The sequence below is a fragment of the Stegostoma tigrinum genome, chromosome 8 (genome assembly GCF_030684315.1).
Source record: "Stegostoma tigrinum isolate sSteTig4 chromosome 8, sSteTig4.hap1, whole genome shotgun sequence".
NCBI classification, from domain to species: Eukaryota; Metazoa; Chordata; class Chondrichthyes; order Orectolobiformes; family Stegostomatidae; genus Stegostoma; species Stegostoma tigrinum.
Window position 1 is genome coordinate 103,929,613 of NC_081361.1, and position 16,298 is coordinate 103,945,910.

A 16,298-nucleotide genomic window follows, 5' to 3' on the forward strand; every position below is an offset into this window, starting at 1 on the left:
GTTTGATACGGTTCCCCACGGTAGGCTATTGCAGAAAATACAGAGAGGCATGGGATTGAGGGTGATTTAGCGGTTTGGAACAGAAATTGGCCAGCTGTAAGAAGACAGAGGGTGGTGGTTGATGGGAAATATTCATCCTGGGAGTTCAGTTACTAGTGGTGTACCGCAAAGATCTTTTTTGGGGCCACTGCTGTTTGTCATTTTTGTAAATGAGCTGGATGAGGGTGTAGAAGGATGGGTTAATAAATTTGCGGATGAGAAAGTTGGTAGAGTTGTCGATAGTGCGGAAGGATGTTGTAGGTTACAGAGGGACATAGGTAAGCGCAGAGCTGGGCTGAGAGGTGGCAAATGGAGTTTAATGTGGAAAAGTGTGACGTGATTCACTTTGGAAGGAGTAACAGAAATACAGAGTACTGGGCTAATGGTAAGATTCTTGGTAGTGTGGACGAGCAGAGAGATCTCGGTGTCCATGTGCATGAATCCCTGAAAGTTGCCACACAGGTTGATAGGGTTGTTGAGAAGGCGTACGAATGTGTTAGGTTTTGTTGGTAGAGGGATTGAGTTTAGGAGCCATGAGGTCATGTTGCAGCTGTACAAAACTCTGGTGCGACCGCACATGGAGTATTGCGTACAGTTCTGGTCACTGCATTTTCGGAAGGATGTGGAAGCATTGGAAAGGGTGCAGAGGAGATTTACCAGGATGTTGCCTGGTCTGGAGGGAAGGTCTTATGAGGGAAGGCTAAGGGACTTGAGGCTGTTTTCGGTCGAGAGAAGAAGGTTAAGAGGTGACTTAATAGAGACATACAAGAAGATCAGAGGATTTAGCGAGTTTTGAGAAGATTTGTAGCTCAGGTTGAGGTTCTGGATGTGAGTTTGCTCGCTGAGCTGGAAGGTTAGTTTTCAGACGTTTCGTCACCATTCTAGGTAACATCATCAGTGAGACTCCGACGAAGTGCTGGTGTTATGTCCCGCTTTGTATTTATCTGGTTAGGTTTCCTTGGGTTGGTGATGTCATTTCCTGTGTTGGTGATATCATTTCCTGTTCTTTTTCTCAGAGGATGGTAGATTGGCTCCAAATCAATGTGTTTGTTGATGGAGTTCCGGTTGGAATGCCAAGCTTCTAGGAATTCTCGTGCGTGTCTCTGTTTGGCTTGTCCTAGGATGGATGTGTTGTCCCAATCAAAGTGGTGTCCTTCCTTATCTGTATGTAGGGATACGAGTGATTGTGGGTCATGTCGTTTTGTGGCTAGTTGATGTTCATGTATCCTGGTGGCTAGCTTTCTCAGAGGATTAGATAGGGTGGACAGTGAGAGCCTTTTTCCTCGGATGGTGATGGCTAACACAAAGGTATATAGCTTTAAATTGAGGGGTAATAGATATAGGACCGATGTCAGAGGTAGGTTCTTTACTCAGAGTAGTAAAGGTATGGAATGCCCTGCCTGCAACAGTAGCAGACTCGCCAACTTTAAGGGCATTTAAATGGTAATTGGATAAACATATGGATGATAATGGAATACTGTAGGTTAGATGGGCTTCAGGTTGGTTTCCCAGGTCGGCGCAGCATCAAGGGCTGAAGGGCCTGTTCTGCACTGTAATGTTCTGTGTTCTAACCTTTGTTTCAGCCACTATATTACTCATCCTCTGTTGTGGCCACACTGCTTTCCTTCTTCCGTTTCTGCCACGCTGTTTCTCAGTCTGTATTTCACATCATCTGTTGCTGATGCTCTGTTCCTCATCGTCTGTTCTTCTTCAAAATAAAAACCAAAACAACTGTGGATGCTGTAAATCAGGAACAAAAACTAAGTTGCTGGAAAACCTCAGCAGATCTGGCAGCATCTGTGAAGGAGAAAACAGAGTTAACATTTCAGGTTTTTTTTATTAGATTCCCTACAGTGTGGAAACAGGCCCTTTGGCCCAACAAGTCCACACCGCCCCTTGCAGCATCCCACCCAGACCCATCCCTTAAAAACCCACACAACCCTGAACACTACGGGCAATTTAGCATGGCTGATCCACCTAGCCTGTACAACTCTAGACTGTGGGAGGAAACTGGAGCACCCGGAGGAAACCCACGCAGCCATGGGGAGAATGTGCAAATTCCACAGTCGCCCGAGGCAGGAATTGAACCCCTGTCCTTGGTGCTGTGAGGCTGCAGTGCTACCCACTGAGCCACCATTCCACCCAAAGGTTCGGTGACCCTTCCTCAGAACTCTTAGTGGCTGGAAAAACGTCAGTTTATTTGCAGAATATAGGGAATTGGGTGGGGTAGGGAGTAAACGATAGGATAAAGCCCAAAGAGAGAGAAAGACAGTTGGACAGACAAAGGAGTTGCTAACAATCAGGCTGGGAGGGTGAATAGTTGTTAATAGGGGCTGTTAGTGACTAACAACAGGGTGTGTGTAGTGGCAGGCTATGTGGTGACAAGGCCTGGTGTGTAGAGTAGGGGGCTGGGACATGGGAGAGTTTAGGCCCAAAAATTATTGAACTCAATATTCTGTCCGGAGGGCTGTAGGGTCCCCAAGCAAAAAATGAGGTTGTTTCTCCAGCTTGCGTTGGGTTTCGCTGGAACGCTGTGGCAAGCCAGAGACAGATGTTGGCCAGGGAACAGGGTGGTGCATTGAAGTGGCAGGCAACAGATAGTTCAGGGTCTTTTTTGCAAGCAGAACGTAGATGTTCTGTGAAGCAGTCGCCGAGTCCATGCTTCGTTTCTCCAATGTAGAGGAGACCACACTGTGAGCAGCGAGTGCAATAGACTAGATTCTGGGAAGTGCAGGTGAAGTGTTGCTTCACCTGGAGGGTATGTTTGGGCCCTTGGTTACTGGGGAGGGAAGAGGTAAATGGCAGGTGTTACACCCTTGCCGGTTACAGGGGAAGGTACCATCGGGCTGTGGGGAGGTGCTGGGGACCCCATGTTTCTACCCAGCTGTTTCTCATTTTCTGTTTCTGCCCCTCTGTTTATCTACATCTCTCTTTCTCGTCCTCTGTTTCTCATTCTCTTCATCTCATCCTTTCTTTCTCCATCTGTTTCTGCCCCTTGTTTGTGCCCTTCTTTCTGATCTGTTATTTATCAACCACTGTTTCCACCCCTCTGTGTCTTCCCCACTACTTCTCATCCGCTGTTTCTGCCCATCATTTCTCATCCTCTGCTTCTTATCCTCCGTTTCTCATCCTCTGTTTCTGCCTCACTGTTTGTCATACTCTGTTTCTCATCTTTGGTTTCTGAATCTCTGTTTCTCATTCACTGTTTCTGATATTGTGTTTCTATCCCAACATTTCTCATCCACTGTTTCTGCCCCTCTGCTCCTCATCCACTCTTTCTATCCATCTTTTTCTGTACTGCTGCTTATGCCTCACTGTTACTGCTCCTCTGTTTCCAACTCTCTTTCTTCCCCAGTGCTTCTCGTACTGTTTCAGAACCTCTGTTTCTCATCCTCAGTTTCTGCTACTCTGTTCATCATCCCCATTCCTCATTCTTTCCTTCTCATCCACTCTTTCTCCATCTGTTTCTGCCCCTCTGCTTTTCATCTACTGCTTCTGCCCCTCTACTCCTGCCAAACTGCTTCTCATCTGCTGTGTCTGCCTGTCTATTTTTCATCCTGTTTCTATCCCTCTGTTTCTCATCCTCAATTTCTGCACGTCTGTTTCTCATCCTGTTTCTGCCCCTCAGTTTCTGATTCACTATTTCTGATCCTGTTTTTTTCTGCCCCTCCGTGACCTACCATCCGCTTCAGCCTCTGTTTCACATTATCTATTACTTATCCTCTGTTTCTGTCCCTCTGTTCCTTATCCACTGTTTCTGTGCCCCACTCCCAACCCCACTTCTCATCCTCTGTTTGTCATCCTCTCTTTCTGGATCTGTTTCTTGTTCTCTCCTTCTCACTCTGTTTCTGTCCCTCTGTTGTTCATCCCTGTTTCTAATATTATGTTTCTGCCCCCTGCTTCTCACCATGTTTCTGTCACTGTTTCTCATTCTCCATCTCAGCCCCTCTGTTTCTCATCCCCTGTTTCTGTTACTCTGTTTCTCCACATCTTTTATTCCAATCTGTTTCTCCTCACTAGTTTCTACCACTCAGTTTCTCATCCTTTGTTTCTGATCCTCTGTTTCTCATCTTCTGTTTGGATCCTCTGTTTCTGTCACATTGGCACAAACAGAGGATGAGACATATTCTGTTTCTCATCCTATCCTTCTGACCCGCTGTTTATGAACCTCTCTTTCTGACACTGTTTCTCATGCTCAGTTGCTCACCTTCTGTTTCTGCCACTCTATTTGTCACCCTCTGTATCTCATCCTCTGACTCATACTCCTACCAAAGTGCATCACCTCACACTTGTCTGCATGAAACTCCATTTGCCACCTCTCAGCCCAGCTCTGCAGCTTATCTATGTCTCTCTGCAACCTCCAGCATCCTTCGTCACTCTCCACAAGCATCCTTCATCACTATCCACAACTCCACCGACCTTAGTGTCGTCTGCAAATTTATTAACCCATCCTTCTACGCCCTCATCCAGGTCATTAATAAAAAGGATGAACAGCAGTGGACCCAACACCGACTCTGGTGTTGTTTGATCTGATTGAAACTTACGGAGTACTGAGAGATTTGGATAGGTAGATTTGGAGAAGATGAGATACTAGGACCCTAGGGCAAGGGCTTAGCATGAAGGGATGAACCTCCAGAACGGAGATGAGGAACTTCTTCAGCCAGAGGATGGTTAATCTATAAATATCACTGCCACAGAAGGCTATGGAGGCCAAGTCATTAAGTGTATTTAAAACAGAGGTAGATAGGTTCTTGACAGGGGAGGGGATCAAGGGTTATGGGGAGAAGGCCAGAGAATGGGATTGAGAAATATATCAGCCATGATTGAATAGTGGAGCAGACACAATGGGCCAAAGCAGCCAAATTCTGCTGCTACGTCTTATAATATTTTGGTTGTTGGAGGTCAGTCATCTCTGCTCCAGGACGTCTCTGCAGGAGTTGCTTAGAGTATTGTCCGCGGCCCAACCAATCTTCAGCTGCTTCATCAACGGCCTTCCCTGCAATATGAGGTCACAGGGTTGTAGAATCCGCACAGTGCAGAAAAAAAGCCACTTGGCCTATCAAGCCTGCACCAACCCTCTGCATCAAGAAATGTGTGTTTAGTAGTGGCTGCAAACTGCACAGAAAGGCATTGCTAGCTGAGGCAGAGGTCACAGGGCCAAGGTAAACCAGACAGTACACTTAGTCCAAGATAACAGGAACTGCAGATGCTGGAGAATCCGAGATAACAGTGTAGAGCTGGATGAACACAGCAGGCCAAGCAGCAGCAGCATTGGAGCAGGAAGGCTGACGTTTCGGGCCTAGACCCTGATTTTCTGATGAAGGGCCTAGGCCCAAAACATCAGCCTTCCTGCTCCTATGATGCTGCTTGGCCTGTTGTGTGCATCTAGCTCTACACCTTGTTATCTCGCGTACACTCAGTCAAGATAGTAAGAACTGCCGAAACTGGAGTCAGAGATGACATACACTCAGTCCCATCATATTCCTTCAAACAATTTGAATGTCTCTTTCAAAGAGCCAGAGCAAATGCAATAGGCCAATATTTGAGGGTCTGTCAATTTTTCGGAGCATTTCAGACATTGTCATGTTGTGTTGTGCAAAGCTGCTTTAAATAGGCAGCTCTAATCAAACAGAATCAGTTTACATTCCCTCATTTCTGCATAAACCTGAGCTGTACCTAGTGAGATAACAAGGTGTAGAGCTGGATGAACACAGCAGGCCAAGCAGCGTCATAGAAGCAGGAAGGCTGACATTTCAGGCCTAACCCCTGATTTTCTGATAAAGAGTCTAGGCCTGAAACGTCAGCCTTCCTGCTCCTCTGATGCTGCTTGGCCTGCTGTGTTCATCCAGCTTCACACTTTGTTATCATTTTCATTTTCTTGTCTCTGCTCACAGTGCCCTGGGGTTTGCTGTGTAGGTGGAATTTTTTATCTGTAACCATAGGGACGAGCTATGATAAACCTGCTGCTGTGATTGTAGGTGTGATCCAGAACAATCATGTGAAACAGCAGCTCCCTGAGTCAGCTTCTTCACAGAGCTAGGTGCTTGGATCGTTTTCACTGATTTGTGGATTCTTTTAAAGCAAGCTCTCTCAGACAAAGTGCTTTTTATATCCTGCTCATGCATGGCTTAGTCAGATAACCTGGAAGAAGCTTTGTAAAGGGAGAAAATGACCCATTTTGCCCCGATTCTAAGTATGAAAGATCATCAACATCTGTTGAGATATGAGGAGCAAATATAACCCCATGAAGAAAATTCATCTGTCACCTCTATATTTACATTGATCCTATTATCATAGAATTATACAGCACTGAGGTAGATCATTCAGTCCTTTATTTCTGTGTTAGAATGGGGCAGTGGGATTTATTGGATAGCTATGCAGACCCAGTACGTACTCAATGAGCTTGAACATTTTGCCCTGAATGGCTCAGCAGTGTGAACAACAGCAGCTGCTACTTAAAGCCAAGGGAAAGGTTACAACAGAGTGCAATGAAGAAGGACAAGATAGCCTGGCTCAGGCATGGGAGAAAAAGTCGGGGAGAGACCGACAAAACCAGTTTGTTTGCAGATGGGAGCTTGAATATTACGAGTGAGTGGATTGGGTTTCTGTCCGTCATGGTTTGGGTTTTGTCTGGTGAATGGTTGGCAAATTCTGTTTGTGGATTGGATTCAGATGGGCAGGCATTGAGTGTTTTTACATGTAGCAGTTGTTCTGAGAGTCCCAGGGCACACTTCTTAACAACATCAAAAATCCTGTAAGTTTTGGAAAGAGTTTGCTTTGACATTTTTGTCAAATATGAGGCTTGAAATGATACTTGTTGCCTTTAAGCCTCTCAGTTAAGCCATGAATGTTAGTGGAACAAACTCTTTAATGGTGATTTTGGAGAGAGTCAGTATTGACCTTTTATTATTTTGTTTCACTTTGGAAGCAAAAGCAAGAAGACAGATTCCTAGCTGAAAGGCTGTAAATTGGGAGAGGGGAGTGTGCAGTGGGAGCTGGGTGTCCTTGTGCACCAGTCGCTGAAGGTAAGCATGCAGGTGCAGCCGGCGGTAAAGAAGGCAAATGTTAGTTGACTCAGCCACATTAGGGGCATTTAAACAGTCCTTGGATAAGCATATAGATAATGATGGGATAGTGTAGGGGGAGGGGCTTAGATTAGTTCACAGGTCGGTGCAAGATCAAGGGCCCAAGGGCCTGTTCTGCGCTGTATTGTTTTATGTTCTATGAATGTTGGCCTTCACTGGGAGAGGTTTCGAGTACAGCAACAGGGATGTGCAGTTGCAGTTATACGGGGCCTTGGTGCGGCCACACCTGGAATATTGTGTGCAGTTTTGGTCTCCTTTTCTGAGGAAGGATGTCCTTGCTCTCGAGGGAGGGCGGTGAAGGTTTACCGTGCTGATTCCGGGGATAGTGGGTCTAATGTATGAGGAGAGATTGACTGGGTTGGGATTGTTTTCACTGGAGTTCAGACGAATGAAGTGGGGGGGATCTCATAGAGACTTATAAAATTCTAACAGGACTGGATTTTCTTGATGGTGAGTGTGTCCAGAGCCAGAGGTAACAGTATGAGGATTCAGGGTAGACCATTTGGGATGGAGGTGAGGAGACATTTCTTCACCCAAAGAGTGATGAGCCTGTGGAATTCAAGAGGTGACTAGATATAGCACTTGGGGTGAGTGGGATCAAAGGTTATGGGGAGAAAGCAGTTGGATGATCAGCCATGATCGTGAAGAATGACAGAGCAGTCTCGTGGGGCTGAATGGCTTCCTCCTCTTTTCTATCTTTTTATGAGCAATTTGTGTGTGTGTGTGTAATATTGACCAAGGCAGGGAATATGAACTTTGGGATTCTAAATGAATGCAGTTAAATTCTTTACTTTCCAATCTTGGTTGCATCCCACAAAATCCAGTCTTTCTTGCAAACCACTGCTTCCAAGGCGTAAATACAATTCTGAAGAAGATTCGAAATGTTAACTCTGTTCCTATCTCCACAGATACTGCCAGAGCTGTTGAGTTTTTCCAGCATTCCGAGTTGCACAAACATTTACCTTTCTCTGACTTTTCCATGTGTTTCAAGGCAATTCCTGTGCAGCTGACATTTCCACGGTTCTTGTTTGCACCTACAACACTTACAAGAGACGATCGCTATTTGTGATGGTTTCACCATCAATTTTAAAGAGAAAAGAGGAATCACAAAATCGGGGATATTTTGGTCATGGCTTTGGAAGGAGCTTTGGTGATTTTCTGCAATACAAGAAATTTCTATCATCCCATTCCTAAACAGTCTATCCTGCATTATAAAACCATCATCCCCTGTTCTAGAACAGGCGAGTCATTAGCCTGGCATCCAGTCTGTCCAGCCCTATCAGAACTGTGTCTGTGCTAAGAGATTGCCCCCTTCATTGTTCTAAACTCCAGTGAATAGTCAGCCCAATCTCTCCTCATAGGACCAACCTGTCATCCCAGGATTCATCTGGTGAGCTTTCACTGCACTCCCTCTTCAGCGAGTGTATCCTTTCTTAAGTAGGGAGAGCAAAACTGCACGCTAGGCCAGGTGTGCTCTCACCAAGGTCCTGTGTAACTGCAGGAAGAAATCCTGTACTCGCAGCTTTTTTGCAATGAAGGCCATTATACAATTTTCCCTGCTAATTGGTTGCTGCACCTTTCAGTGACCAGTGAACAAAGATGCCCACGTCCCTTTGTACATTATTAAATGATGATAGATTGGGAAAGCTTACAGTTCTGTCATTCTGTTTATCCTACTGAAGTTGGCAACTTCATACTTATCCATGTCATACTCCAGCAACCATGTATTTTCCTACTCTATCAACTTGTCTAATTTGCTTGAAGGCTCTATACATCCTCCTGATTTCTCTGATTCCCACCTAGTGTTGTGATGTCAGCAAACTTTGAAATATTTCATTTGATTTCCTTATCAAGTTGTTGATAGGTTGTGTATAGCTGGGACTGATTCCCCACGGTACCATACCCATCACCACCTTCTACTCTATAAAAGACCCATTTGTTTCTGCTCTTTGTTTCCTGCCTGTCGAGCAACTCTCGAACCATACCAGAATATTACCATCAATTCTATCTGCTTTGATTTTGTACAATAACTTCTTATTTGGACTTCATTAAAAAGCTGCCTGCAAATTCAAATGCACCACATCTATTTTTTTTCTCTTGTCAATTCTACAAGTGATATCCTCAATAAACTCCAGTATCTTCGTCAAATAAGATTTTCCTTTCATAAATTCACGTTGACTTTGTCTGATTCTCTAAGTGCCCTGTTATCATGTTCTTTATGACAGACTCCAGCAATTCTACTGACGCTAGGCTAATTGGCCTGTAATTCTTTGTTTTCTCCCTCTCTCCTTTTCTCAAAATTGGGATTACATTTTGGCCCTCCAAGCTGCTGACACTGTTCCAGAATCTACAGAATTTTGTACAGTGATAATAAATGCATCTGCTATTTCTATGGCCACGTCCTTCAGTACAATGTCAAACCAACCAGAGAGTAATCTGTGTGAAACTTGGCGTTGGTTAGTGGGATGCAATTTTTTGACTAACCCAAACGCTAACGCAGAGCCCTCAGAATAATTAAACATCATTGGGAAGAGTCAGTGTGATTGTGTGAAAGGGAAATCGTGTCTGATCAATTTACCAATGTGTGATGCTGCCTGTTGGAAAGGCAAACCAGGATAGGACTTATCCAGGTAATGGGAAGGTCCTGTGGAGTATTGTTGAACAAGGAGACCTTTGAAGGAACTACGTACTTCACTCTAAGTGGAGTCACAGGTAGACAGGACAGTGAAGAAGGCGTTTGGTATGAGAGATAAATGGGAACTGCAGATGCTGGAGAATTCCAAGATAATAAAATGTGAGGCTGGATGAACACAGCAGGCCAAGCAGCATCTCAGGAGCACAAAAGCTGACGTTTCGGGCCTAGACCCTTCATCAGAGAGGGGGATGGGGAGAGGGAACTGGAATAAATAGGGAGAGAGGGGGAGGCGGACCGAAGATGGAGAGTAAAGAAGATAGGTGGAGAGAATATAGGTGGGGAGGTAGGGAGGGGATAGGTCAGTCCAGGGAAGTTTGGTATGCTTGCCTTTATTGGTCAGTGCATTGGGTGAAGGAGTTGGGAGGACACGTTGCAGCTGTGCAGGACATTTTTGTGCGCCACTTTTGGAATACCGTGTGCAATTCTGGTCTCCCGGCTATAGGAAGGATGTTGTTAAACTTGAAAGGGTTCACTTGAAAAAGATTTACCAGGTTTGCCAGGGAGCGATTGAATAGACTAGGTCTATTCTCCTTGGAGCATCAGAGGCTGAGGGATAACCATATTGAAGTTTATGAAATCATGAGAGGCATGGATAGGGTAAATAGACATGGTCTTCTCCCCAGGGTGGGGCTGCCTATTTTCACTAGGAAGATGGAGATTGAGGGGGGACATGATTGAGGTCTACAAAATCATGAGGGGTATAGTCAGGGTGGATAGCAAGAAGCTTTTTCCCCAGAGTGGGGGACTCGATTACTAGGGGTCATGAGATCAAAGTGAGAGGAGGAAAGTTTATGGGAGATATGCGTGGAAAGTTCTTTACGCAGAGGGTGGTGGGTGCCGGGAACGCGTTGCCAGTGGAGGTGGTAGAGGCAGACACGATAGTGACTTTTAAGATATATTTGGACAGGTACATGGATGGGCAGGGAGCAAATGGACACAGACCGTTAGAAAATAGATGACAGGTTTGGACAGAGGTTCTGGATCGGCTCAGGCTTGGAGGGCCGAAGGGCCTGTTGCTGTGCTTTAATTTTCTTTGTTCTTTGACTCATTCAAGGGGTAATATGTGTTTTGCATAAAGGGGACCAGGCTGATGTACTGTTCTTGAAGTTTCAGAAAACATTCAACAATGTGCTTCATGAAAAGTTATAGGACTAAGAAGAAGCTCAAGGCGTTGTAGTTAACAGCTTGCACGGATAGAAGATTGGCTGGTTTACGACAAGCAGAGCGTACATGAATGGACGGAGCACAAGTCTTCAGTTGTATTGCTGGAATGTTGTTAGGTCCCAGAGCCTTTGTGTCCACCATTTCCAGCTGTTTCTTGATATCACGATTGGCTAAAGATTAGCATCAGTGACAAGAGTGGAGATATTTGTGGAGCCCCCCTCCCCTAAGTGAGTTGTTCGGTTGTTAACCACCATTCATGAGCGATGTGGCAGGACTACAGAGCTTAGATCTGATCCATTGGTTGTGAAATTATGTTGTACCGTCTGTCACTTGCTGCTTATGCTGTCTGGCGTGCAAGTAGTCCCGTTTGGTAGCTTCACCACGTTGATACTTCCAGCATCTGCCGTCCTAGCTATCTCCTTCTTCACTGTATGGTTCCCAGTGTGGTCTTACAAAGGCCCTGAATAATTGCAGCAAGAAATCCATGCTCGTGTACTTGAATATTTTCACTATGAAGTGGAGGTGCTGGCGTTGGACTTGGGTGATCAAGATCCAAAATCACATGACACCAGGTTATTGTCCATCAGGTTTATTTGAAGGCAAAAACTTTCAGAGTCAGGCTCCTTCTTCCACACCTGAACGAGTGAGACTTCAAAAACTTGCGATTTCAAATAAATCTGTTGGACCATAGCCAGGCATAGTGTGATTTCTGACCTTTTCACTAGGAACAGTGGGAATGGATGTTAGGGCAGTTGCATGCTCCTCCTATAGAATGGGGCGAGGTAAGGGTCGCCACTAATGTGCCCACTGACTTCTTCGGCAGGAAGTGCACCCAACTCCAGCTCCTCGCAAACCACGTTAGGGATCTGGAGCTGGATGAACTTCGGATCATTTGGGAGGCTGAGAGGAGTTACAGGGAGGTAGTCACATCTCAGTTACACTCAGGGGACAAAAAGGGAACAGGCAGACAGTGCAGGGATCCCTGTGGCTGTTCCCCTCAATGACAAGTATACCGTTTTGGATAATGTTGGTGGGGGGGCGGGGGGTGGGTTACTTACCAGGGGTAAGCACAGGTTGGCACAGAGTCTGTCCCTGTTGCTCAGAAGGGAAGTGGGGGAGAGGAGGAGAGTCCATAGTTCGGGGGACAAATAGGAGATTCTGTGGGAATGACAGAGACTCACAGTTGGTGTGTTGAGTCCCATATGCCAGGGTCTGTGATGTCTCGGATTGTGTTTTTGGGATCCTTGAGGAGGAGGGGGGGAAGCAGCCCCAAGTCGTGGTCCACACAGGCATCAACGACATAGATAGGAAAAGGGATGGCGATGTAAGGCAGAAATTCAAGGAGCTGGGGTGGAAGCTGAGAGGTAGAACAAACAGTTGTCATCTCTAGTTTGTTACCTGTGCCACGTGCTAGCGAGGCGAGGATTAGGGAGAGAGCAGTTGAACACGTGGCTACAGGGATGGTTGGCGGAATGACCGGCGTGGACACAGCCAGCAGGAACGGAAGCTGCTGCAGGATGGCTGCTTTCTTGCTGGGAACGTAAACACCAATTAGTCTGAGGAGAGCACTTCTGTACACGGTACTTGCTCGCATGCGAAACAGTGGACATGGATATGTGAACACTCTGTTTTTAAGATTTGTGAATGGGGGGTGCACCGTTCCTGGAAATACTGCAATACCAGGTCGATGCGTGGAGTGGACGGAGCAAGCCCCTATTCCATCTCCCTGCTCCAAAAATCAATTTAATATATGGTCCCCAGATAAGGGACGTATCAGATATTAAACTGATAAGAACAGATACTACACTTGATCTTAGCCAAAAGGCCGAGAAGCGATACCTACAACAGCGCGGACTGCCTCAAGTCCCGTTTGCCCTCTGTCTTTTCAATCAGCTTGATTATCTTCAAAGGCTTGTACTTCACTGCTGACAGATCACTATTCCTGCCGTCCTCCTGGGATTTCTACCTAGAGCCAAGATCACCTTACATCAGTTGCTTTCCCCCCCCAAACGCCCACCCCGCCCTTGTCAGTCAGCCGCCGCTTCATAGTCATGTAGATCGTAGGAATTTCACCAATCAGATGGATCAGGGCTGAGCCACCGTCACTTATCACGTGGCTGGCAGGGCGTCAGTGATAAGGCAGCAGCCAGCTGTGTTTAAGTGCGCGCATAGAGTGAAACATTCAAACGAAGAACCAGTTCTGAGGAAGGGTCACTGGACTCGAAACATTCATTCTGTTTTTTTTCCTTCACAGATGCTGCCACGCCTGCTCAGCTCTTCCAGCAATTTCTGTTCTGTTTCCTGATTTACGACATCCGCAGCTCTTTCGTTTTTTAATCTGAATGACACAGTCAGCCTGTCGTGTCTGCATCAGCTCTCCGAGCGAGCAACTTCCCTACTCCCGCTCGCCCTGCCTTTTCCCTGCAGCAAACGTTCTCTCTTCAGATCATTACCCGACTCTTATGGAAGCCACAATTCAATCTGCCTCCGGCACCCTCTCAGGCAGTGCACTGCATATTCGAACCACTCGCTGAAGATGCTCACACCTAGGACACCTCCTCGATGAAATGTGACACTTAGACAGGAATCCCTGCGGTGCAGCCAGAGACCAATTAAGCAAATTGATTCTGCCACAATCCTCCGAACAGCATCCCACACTCTCCCCGTATCCATCATGGCATCCACCTAGCCTACACGTCCCTAAATACAATGGTCAATCCAGCTAATCTGCGCTTCTTTGGACGTGGGGAGAAAATAACAGATCACCTGGCGGTAGCCCACATAGACACGGGAGAATGTGCAAACACCTCCTAGACCCTTCAGTTGTTATCTCTGGTTTGTTACCTGTGCCAGGTGCTAGCGAGGCAAGGAATAGGGAGAGAGAGCAGTTGAACACGTGGCAGGAGGGAGGATATCAATTAGTCTGAGAGGAGCATTTCTGCACGTGGTATTTGCCCACACGCAAAGCACTAGACATGAAGATGTGGACACTGTTTTTAGATTTGTGAATGAGGGGGGTGCACCTGGATAATTGGGGCTCATTCTGGGGTAGGTGGGACCTCGACAAACAGGATGGTCTACACCTGAACCTGAGGGATACCAATATGCTGGCGGGGGGAGGCGGGGGCAGTTGGTTGTGGAGTGGAGATTTGCTAATGCTCTTCGGCAGGGTTTAAACTTATTCAGCAGGGGGATGGGAACCTGAATTGTAGCTCCAGTGCACAGGAGGTTGAGAGTAGTGAGGTCATGAATAAGGTTTCAAGATCGCAGGAGTGTACCGGCCGGCAGGAAGGTGGTTTGACGTGTGTCTACTTCAACGGCAGGAGCATCCGGGATAAGGTGGGTGAATTTGCAGCATGGATTGGTACCTGGGACTTCGATGTTGTGGCCATTTTGGGGACATGGATAGAGCAGGGAGGTTCCAGGTTTAGATCTTTCAGTAAGATCAGGGAAAGTGATAGAAGAGGGGGAGATGTGGCACTGTTAGTCAAGGACAGTATTACGGTGGCAGAAGGGATGTTTGACGAGGACTCGTCTACTGAGGTAGTATTGGCTGAGGTTAGAAACAGGAAAGGAGAGGTCACCCTGTTGGCAGTTTTCTTTAGGCCTCTGCAAAGTTCCAGAGATGGAGAGGAAAGGATAGCAAAGATGATTCTGGATAGGAGCGAAAGTAACTGGGTAGTTACTACGGGGAACTTTATATGTACACACAGATAAGGAAGGACACCACTTTGATTGGGACAACACACCCATCCTAGGACAAGCCAAACAGAGACATGCACGAGAATTCCGAGAAGCATGGCATTCCAACCGGAACTCCATCAACAAACACATTGGCTCCAAATCAATCTACCATCCCCTGAGAAAAAGAACAGGAAATGACATCACCAACACAGGAAATGACATCACCAAACCCAAGGAAACCTAACCAGATAAATAGAAAGCAGAACATAACACCAGCACTTCGTCGGAGGCTCACTGATGATGTTACCTGGAATGGTGACGAAACATCTGGGGACAAACCTTACAGCTCAGTGAACCAGCTTACATCTCGAACACAATAAAGACCCACTCTCTTGTGGACTGAGAGGACGAGAGTGCTGTCTTGGAGGTGAAAGGAGGACGTCGGGTTGGCTGTGCACCCTTGCGACCAGTGGATCTTAATGCTGGCTTTGGCCTAACGCTGGTTCAGGGGAGCAGCCAACCTGCAACGATGGCTGCGGCAAGTGCTCGTGCCCCAGGTCAGGGGGTCCGGAACACCATCCGTGTTTCCGTAAAGAAGGTGGATGAAGGTGCACCTGTGGACCGCACCTTCTTCGTGAAGAGGGTCCTGTTGGACTGTTGTGGGTTCGCTGCTGCGGACATTTACTGCCTGCAGGATTTCCCTGGAGGGGGTTTTTACGATGTGACCTTCCGGAGTGCCAAGCTTTGCGAGCGCTTCCTGGAGGTTTTCAAGGAGAAAGGAGGTGAGGGCCCCCTCTCTGTATTGACCGCTGTCCCACTGTTTGTGATGCCAGCGCAGAGGAGCCGTATGGTGACTGTACACATGTACAACCCGCATGTGCCAGCAGTTGATATCCTGACCTTCCTCGGAAGGTACGTGAAGGTGGAAGGGGACCTAACTGACATGGTGGACCCCTTTGGCATCTGGACGAGTAAGAGGCAGGTCAAGGTGACGCTGAGGATGGGCGCAGACGGGAATGTCGCACACCCACCGTCCAGCTTCGCGATCGGCGGGAGCAGGGGCTACCTGACCTACGCAGGGCAACCCAAAGTCTGCCATGCCTGTGGTAGGTCAGGTCACATGGCGGCCGACTGCAAAGTCACCATCTGCAGGAACTGCAGGGAGGAGGGACACCTTGCAAAGGATTGCCCACGAGAGAGAAGCTGCAACCTTTGCGGGGAAGCGGGCCACTTCTATAGGGCATGCCCGCGGCGGGGTACCACCTATGCCCAGGTCGCCGGCAGGGGAAATGCGGGGCCAGCCCCCCCGGAGGAGAGGAAGGCACCAGGACCCAGCAAGGACCCCACTAATGTGCAGGAGGGCCAGGCCGTGCAGGAGGGCCCAGCCCTGCAGGATGGCCACGAGGCCAGCAAAGCACCCCTGCAGGCTCCAATCCCCCCCGACAACCCGGAGCCAATGGAGGCGGCGACAGGCGACCCAGGGGAGTGGACTACAGTCCGGAAAGCGAGGAGGAAGGTGCGTCGACGGGCCCAGGAACCGCAACAATCAGGAGGGAAGAGACAGCTACAGGGGGGCTATAAGAGCTCCTCTGACGAGGAGGATTCGGAGAGGGCCCACCCGAAGCAGAAGT

General features: G+C 47.4%; 1 non-coding gene across 1 annotated transcript; it reads right to left on the bottom strand.

Moving 5' to 3' along the window:
* Positions 1–12,629: 12,629 nt before the first annotated feature.
* Positions 12,630–12,820, bottom strand: LOC125456703 (U2 spliceosomal RNA). The gene has a single exon (XR_009446106.1). It is a non-coding gene; the product is annotated as a U2 spliceosomal RNA (small nuclear RNA).
* Between the last annotated feature and the right edge of the window lie 3,478 nt (positions 12,821–16,298).